The 7,360-nt window shown below is 46.1% G+C and overlaps 1 protein-coding gene across 3 annotated transcripts in view; it reads right to left on the bottom strand.

Moving 5' to 3' along the window:
- GRIP1 (glutamate receptor interacting protein 1) overlaps window positions 1-7,360 on the bottom strand; it is a 473,319-nt gene that overhangs the window by 10,205 nt on the left and 455,754 nt on the right. The window lies entirely within an intron of this gene.

The raw sequence follows: 7,360 nt of genomic DNA on the forward strand, positions 1-7,360 counted from the left end.
AATTTTAAATGAAGTAGTGTATGTGAAGTTTTAAGACCTGATATTAGTGGAAGGATCACTTTCGTGGCACTCACTTATACAATCAGAAAGTCCTACCTGACTATAAAGAGGTGCGTGTATTAGCAAAGTCCAGTCCCCACATTTGACACGTACCTTAATGATGCATGCGTGCTCAGTTGCCAAGTCGTGTCCTGACTCTTGTGGCCCCAAGGACTGTAGTCCATGAGGCTCCTCTGTCTGTGCGATTACCCAAGCAAGAATACAGGAGTGGGTCAGATGATCCATGGGGAGAGAATGATCCATGAATGAGAGAACATCCCCTCACCCAAAGCCAAAGTCATCAGGAAGGGAGGATATGTTTTTGTTGGTAACCTGGGCTCAGATAAAGGCCTGAGGGGAGATGCGGGAGATGTTCACCCCCAAGTTCCTTGAGGGGGGCAAGGAACTTGTTTCGTTTACTGATATATCCCAAACTCCTTAAATGGTACCTGCTACATTGTAGAGCTAGTATTTTGTTGAATAGATGAAGTGACTGGTTCTGACATACCATGTGGTTGAGTTTGGAAACTAGTCAGAACTGGCCATGATGTGCTGTGTGTGTGAATGGAGAGGGATTTAATTCTGAGAGTCAGGCCACGCCCTGCCTCCATGGCCCCCAGGGCCATGCTGGAAATGAGCAAGGCACAAAGCTGCAGGGTGGCTGGGACCCGGCAGGACAAAGCTCCACAGTGACATCATGTGGCCATGAGAGGGAGAGCACCTATGACATTGGAGCCAGGTCTGTCTGCCCTCCCTTTGAGATGAGGAAGCCCCAGTCTTGTTCAGGGAGTAGGATGGGATGTGTGTGCTAAATTGCTTCAGTTGTGTCTGACTCTTTGCACCCTCATGGACCGTAGCCCACCAGGCTCCTCTGACCACGGGATTCTCCAGGCAAGAATACTGGAGTGGGTTGCCATGCCCTCCTCCAGTGGATCTTCCCCATCCAGGGACTGAACCTGCGTCTCTTATGTCTCCTGCTTTGGTAGGCGGGTTCTTTACTATGAGCACCATCTGGGAAGCTCCAGGGTGGAATGTAGGGTTCTCCAACTTGAGATGCAGGACTTCTTGCTAATAAGGCTGTGGGACTTGTGTGAGTAGATTAAAAAGCAAACCGGATGCTACTTTTTCTACCAAGTTTGTGGAGTAGATCATACAGTTTGTACAAGAAAGGCAAAATGAATGCCAATTCTTTCCTTTCATTTTTAAAATAGGGAATTAGTGGACTAAATATTTCCAGTGGTGTCCCAAGGAGGTTTTTTCCAGTGGGGAGGGGAATGACCTTTTAAAAGTACATTATCAATATGAATCTATAGGTCCTTTTATATATAATGTGTTACAATCAACAGCAACATTCTTTTGCAAGCTAAAGTTTCCTCATTTTTGGCCAAGTGGAGTCCTTCATGTTGATGTCGTGTTGATATCATTATATGACCCACTTGCTCTGATAACTTCTCTGCTTTTTGGCACAAGATATCACAGACTAATAGAAGCAACAGTTAGAACACCAGACATAGAACAACAGGCTGGTTCCAAATTGAGAAAAGAGTATGTCAAGGCTGTATATTGTCACCCTGCTTATTTAACTTATATGCAGAGTACCTCATGCGAAATGCTGGCTGGATGAAGCACAAGCTGGTTTCAAGATTGCCAGGAGAAATATCAACAACCTCAGATATGCAGATGACACCACCCTTATGGCTGAAAGCAAAGAACTAAAGAGCTGCTTGATGAAGGTGAAAGAGAATGAAAAAGCTGGCTTAAAACTCAACATTCAAAAAACGAAGATTATGGCATCCAATCCCATCACTTCATGACAAATAGATGGAGAAACAATGGAAACAGTGACAGACTTTATTTTGGGGGGCTCCAAAATCACTGCAGATGGTGACTGCAGCCATGAAATTAAAAGACACTCCTTGGAAGAAAAGCTATGACAAACCTAGACAGATATTTAAAAGTAGAGACATTATTTTGTCGACAAAGGTTTGTATAGTCAAATCTATCATTTTTTTCTAAGTAGTCATGTATGGATGTGAGAGTTGGACCATAAAGAAAGCTGAGTGTCAAAGAATTGATGCTTTTGAACTGTGGTGTTGGAGAAGACTCTTGCGAGTCCCTTGGACTGCAAGGAGATCCAACCAGTCAATCCTAAAAGAAATAAGTCCTGAATATTCATTGGAAGGACTGATGAAGCTGAAACTCTACTACTTTGGCCACGTTTTGTGAAGAACTGGCTCACTGGAAAAGACCCTGATGCTGGGAAAGATTGAGACCATGAGGAGAAGGGGACGACAGAGGATGAGATGGTTGGATGGCATCGCTGACTCAGTGGACATGGGGTCCATTGAGTTTGAGCAAACTCAAACAATGGGGTTTGAGCAAGCTCCAGGAGTTGATGATGGACAGGGAAGCCTGGCGTGCTGCAGTCTATGGGGTCACAAAGAGTCGGCCACAACCGCGACTGAACTGAACTGATCAGACTCGAGCTTCCTGGTGGCTCAGCAATAGAGAATCCACCTGCAATGCGGGAGACGGGGGTTCAATCCCTTTGTAGGGAAGATCCCCTGGAGGAGGGCATGGCAACCCACTTCAGTATTCCTTCCTGGAGAATCCCACGGACAGAAGAGCCTGGTAGGCTACAGTCCATGGGATCGCCCAGAGTCAGACACGACTGAAGCCACTGAGCACACAGGCACCTCATGGACTCACCATGGATACTTCCTGCCTCGAGTGGAGGAAACACTTCAGGTTTATTTCTAGGCCCTTTCATCCTCATGTTCTTTCATCGAAGGTAGGAAGGGGAGGAATAGGGGGAGATGGGTGTGAAGGAGGAAGGGGCGGAGGTCACAAACATCTAACACGCTTGGTGACAGTCTGTTACTCTTGGGACTCTGTTTACTAGTGTATGAAATGTCTCTATCCCAGGTCCCAGCTTTTGCACCCCTCTTTGCCTCTGTCGGTGGGATTTATCGCCCTTCTTCTCCCTTCCCACTTTTGTTCCGAGTCATGTTCTCTCCCCGGACAAGCAGCACCTACGGGGGATAGTGGCACATCTTAGTTATCTCTGTTGCACTAGTAATTAAGTATAGGCTTGGAGAGCAGTCCTGTGGGCCCTCTGGCTGGTTGCTCCGTGGGCTGGCGTTTTCTCTGCAAGCCTCGCCACACTCTTCAGTCATATCTGAATAGGAGCCACAAAGCCTGTGTTTGCAGTGGACATTAGGAAGCCCACTCTGTCTTAGCTCTGAGACATGTTTCTCAACACAGTGAACTGGAATCCCTGCAAGGGGGAACATTTGTTGCAGACCTAGATTAAATAGTAAAGTTCTTCATTGCTCAACTGGCCTGTGAGTCCCGGGTGTTTGCTCCACAGTATCGAACCCAGAAGGGGTAAAAGGGTAAGTGTCACGAAACACTGCCAACACCAGGCAGTGGGGATACACTAACCACAACAGTAGAGATGGATGCCGACTAGTGCCAGGTTAGCAGATTAGCTCATTAACTGTAAAGTCAAAGTCGCTGGCTAAGAGGCTTGGCTCTCTGGAACCTTAGACTTGATGTATCTCTATGGCAAACTCCTCAGGATGAGAGACTAATATATGGTTTAAATCTGAAAGTAATCTGTTTCTCTAGAAAGATTTCCTAAGGTTAGAGGAGACTGAATTTTAATAGCCAGTTCTATGATTCTCTTAGAAGTAGCAAAACAACAAAATGAAGCTTTAAAATGATACAGAGGTAAGACTCCAGGAATCAATAATTCACACAAATAGGACTCTCAGCCGGCTGGTCTCAAAATCAGCTGCAATAAATTGTGCCATGTGGCTGCTGCTCTCCTGCTTAGCTGCAGAGGGTAGTGGTTACTTCTGATGTATTTCCTGTCCAAAAATAATTCTAAGGATTCCAAGGTTTGAGTTGCATTTCCCGCCCCCCACAGATGAACCACTTAAGCAGGCACTTTCTGGTATATGATTGCTTTGATCTCCCAGCAACTCTGTGTGGCAGAAGCATGCCTTTCCCACTAACGAGGACACTGACCTTTGAACTTGACGAATGGACTTGTCCAGGTGGAATACAGTAAGCCTGAGGATTTCAGTATTAGAGTATCTGACCTCATCTGCTGTGTTCCTTCCACTGAATCATGATTTTTTTTTTTCTTGACACATACTCTCCTAGCTGGTCAGGCAGTTTTATCCATTTCCAACTGCCCAACAAACTAAAGATGAATAGTTTATCACGTCTGCTGTATTTCTTCTCATCAGAGCTCTTCTGTGGTTTTCCCCTAGCATCTGTGCAAACTGCTCCCAGCTGCTCCAGCTCTTCACGCTCCAGCTCTTCGTTCTCCACCCTCACCCAAGAAAATCAAGATTTTTCTTGTAAGGTCTCTATTCTGTGCCAGGCTACCTTGGGGGAATCTGGATTATGAACACAATGCTAGATTTTTCTGTTCCAAAAGGGCCAACGAGCCTCTTGAAACAACACTCTGGGTAAGGATACAGTTCTACAAAACTCACTTCAATTGTAACCACTTGTCAACACATGCTGCAACTACCTCTAACCCTCCTGAGAACAGAAGCCGTAACAGGAGGTGCACCATAATTCAAGTTGAGCTTTCATTGGTATTTCTCAGCAAGTTCATCCGCGGGTCTGAATAATGTCCTCGAGGCAAAGAAACGTAGTGCTTGTGTTTTCAGTTTTGAGTCCTGTGAAAAGCCTTAGCAGCAGAGCCAGGTCTCTGCACTTGGATTTTAAGGGCAAGTGTGTCTAGTGTCTTGACCATGTCATGGTGAGTGATAGCCACCCCAGAAGCACTTCCTATGCCCTAGCAGCCTCCCTGTGGCTCAGCCCTTTGCTTGATGGCCTTTAAGGACCAAGCCAATACCTGCTTATCAGAGACGGTTCCAGTTTGCCCACAAACCACCGGGTACTTGGGTTTATTCTTCCAGACACCACTGGGGTAGCCCTGTTCCTTTAAACTTGACAATTCACGGCATGAATCGACTTTGAGGACAATCCTATACTACCAGTGGGGCTGGAAGAAAATAATAAAGTATGGATTTTCCAGCTAGTTACCATCAGCTCTGCGCCTGGGTCTTCCCACTTGACCAAAGACCGTTCCAGCATGTCAACTCAGGACGGTCTGCTGGCCCTCCCCACACCCGCCCCTGCTCTCTGGCTCCTAGGTGCACTCTGGCTTGGCTCCCCTCCAGCTCTCAAGTTCCCAGTTCTCAGTTCCACCAGCAGCTCACTGACCTCCATAACCTACAGACCCATGTGGGCAAAATGTCATTGTGTATGTTGAGGGTAGGGGGTTCCCCACACCACCAAACAACTCTGCAACATTAGATGGGTGTCCTACAGTTCAACTCAATTCTGAAATTTTCCACATGGAGGCCATGTCGGATCCCACAGGTTAAGGGTTCCATCCTACAACATTACCCCACCCCTACCCCACCATTTCAGACAATGGTCTTCAGACCCAGGTCGTCACTCATACTTTTGCCCAACCGGCTGTATCTCAGAGGTTCCAGCAGCCTCCTCCTTGGGTTTGAGTAATTTACCAGAGTGGCTCACAAAACTTACCAGATCACCAGTTTATTATAAAATGGTATAATTCAGGAATGCCAGATGGAAGAGATACTTTGGGGAAGGTTTTGTGGAAAGGTTGCGAAACCTCTATGTTCCCTTCAGGCTCTGATTGCAGCCCTCCCCAACCCCGTCCCCACATCCCATGTGGTTACCAACCTGGAAGCTCCTGGAGACCCAACCTTTTGGGGCTTTACAGAAACTTCACTACACAGGAATGACTGTTTAAGCCATTGGCCGTTGGTGATTGATTTCACCTGCAAACTCTCTCCCTGGAGGTCGGCGGTGGGACTGAAACCTCCAAACTTCTAATCACAGGGCTGGCTCCACTGGCAATCAACCCCCATCCTTAAGTGCATCTAAAAAGCAACTCATTCAGTTCAGTTCAGTCGCTCAGTCGTGCCCCACTGTTTTAGACCCCATGGACTGCAGCACACCAGGCCTCCCTGTCCATCACCAACTTCCAGAGTTTACTCAAACTTATGTCCATTGAGTCGGTAATGCCAGCCAACCATCTCATCCTCTGTCGTCCCCTTCTCCTCCTGCCTTCAATCTTTCCCAGCATCTGGGTCTTTTCCAATGAGTTAGTTCTTCGCATGAGGTGGCCAAAGTATTGGAGTTTCAGCTTCAGCGTCAGTGCTTCCAATGAATATTCAGGACTGATTTCCTTTAGGATGGACTGGTTGGATCTCCTTGCAGTCCAAGGGACCCTCAAGAGTATTCTCCAACACCATGGTTCAAAAGCATCAATTCTTCAGCACTCAGCTTTCTTTATAGTCCAACTTTCAGCAGTGGCCAAGGACTGGAAAACGTCAGTTTTCACTCCAATCCCAAAGAAAGGCAATGCCAAAGAATGCTCAAACTACCACACAATTGCACTCATCTCACACACTAGTAAAGGAATGCTCAAAATTCTCCAAGCCAGGCTTCAGCAATATGTGAACCGTGAACTTCCAGATGTTCAAGCTGGTTTTACAAAAGGCAGAGGAACCAGAGATCAAATTGCCAACATCTGCTGGATCATGGAAAAAGCAAGAGAATTCCAGAAAAATCATCTATTTCTGCTTTATTGACTATGCCAAAGCCTTTGACTGTATGGATCACAATAAACTGTGGAAAATTCTGAAAGAGATGGTAATACCAGACTACCTGACCTGCCTCTTGAGAAACCTGTATGCAGGTCAGGAAGCAACAGTTAGAACTGGACATGGAACAACAGACTGGTTCCACATAGGAAAAGGAGTACGTCAAGGCTGTATATTGTCACCCTGCTTATTTAACTTATATGCTGATTACATCATGAGAAACGCTGGGCTGGAAGAAGCACCAGCTGGAATCAAGATTGCCGGGAGAAATCTCAATAACCTCAGATATGCAGATGACACCACCCTTATGGCAGAAAGTGAAGAAGAACTAAAGAGCCTCTTGATGAAGGTGAAAGGAGAATGAAAAAGTTGGCTTAAAACTCAACATTCAGAAAACGAAGATCATGGCATCTGGTCCCATCATTTCAATGGGAAATAGATGGAGAAACAGTGGAAACAGTGACAGACTTTATTTTTTTGGGCTCCAAAATCACTGCAGATGGTGACTGCAGCCATGAAATTAAGAGACGCTTACTCCTTGGAAGGAAAATTATGACCGATCTAGACAGCATGTTAAAAAGCAGAGACATTACTTTGTTGGCAAAGACCCGTCTAGTCAAGGCTATGGTTTTTCCAGTAGTCGTGTATGGATGTGA

Source organism: Bubalus kerabau, chromosome 1, assembly GCF_029407905.1.
Source record: "Bubalus kerabau isolate K-KA32 ecotype Philippines breed swamp buffalo chromosome 1, PCC_UOA_SB_1v2, whole genome shotgun sequence".
In the NCBI taxonomy this organism is placed as follows: Eukaryota; Metazoa; Chordata; class Mammalia; order Artiodactyla; family Bovidae; genus Bubalus; species Bubalus kerabau.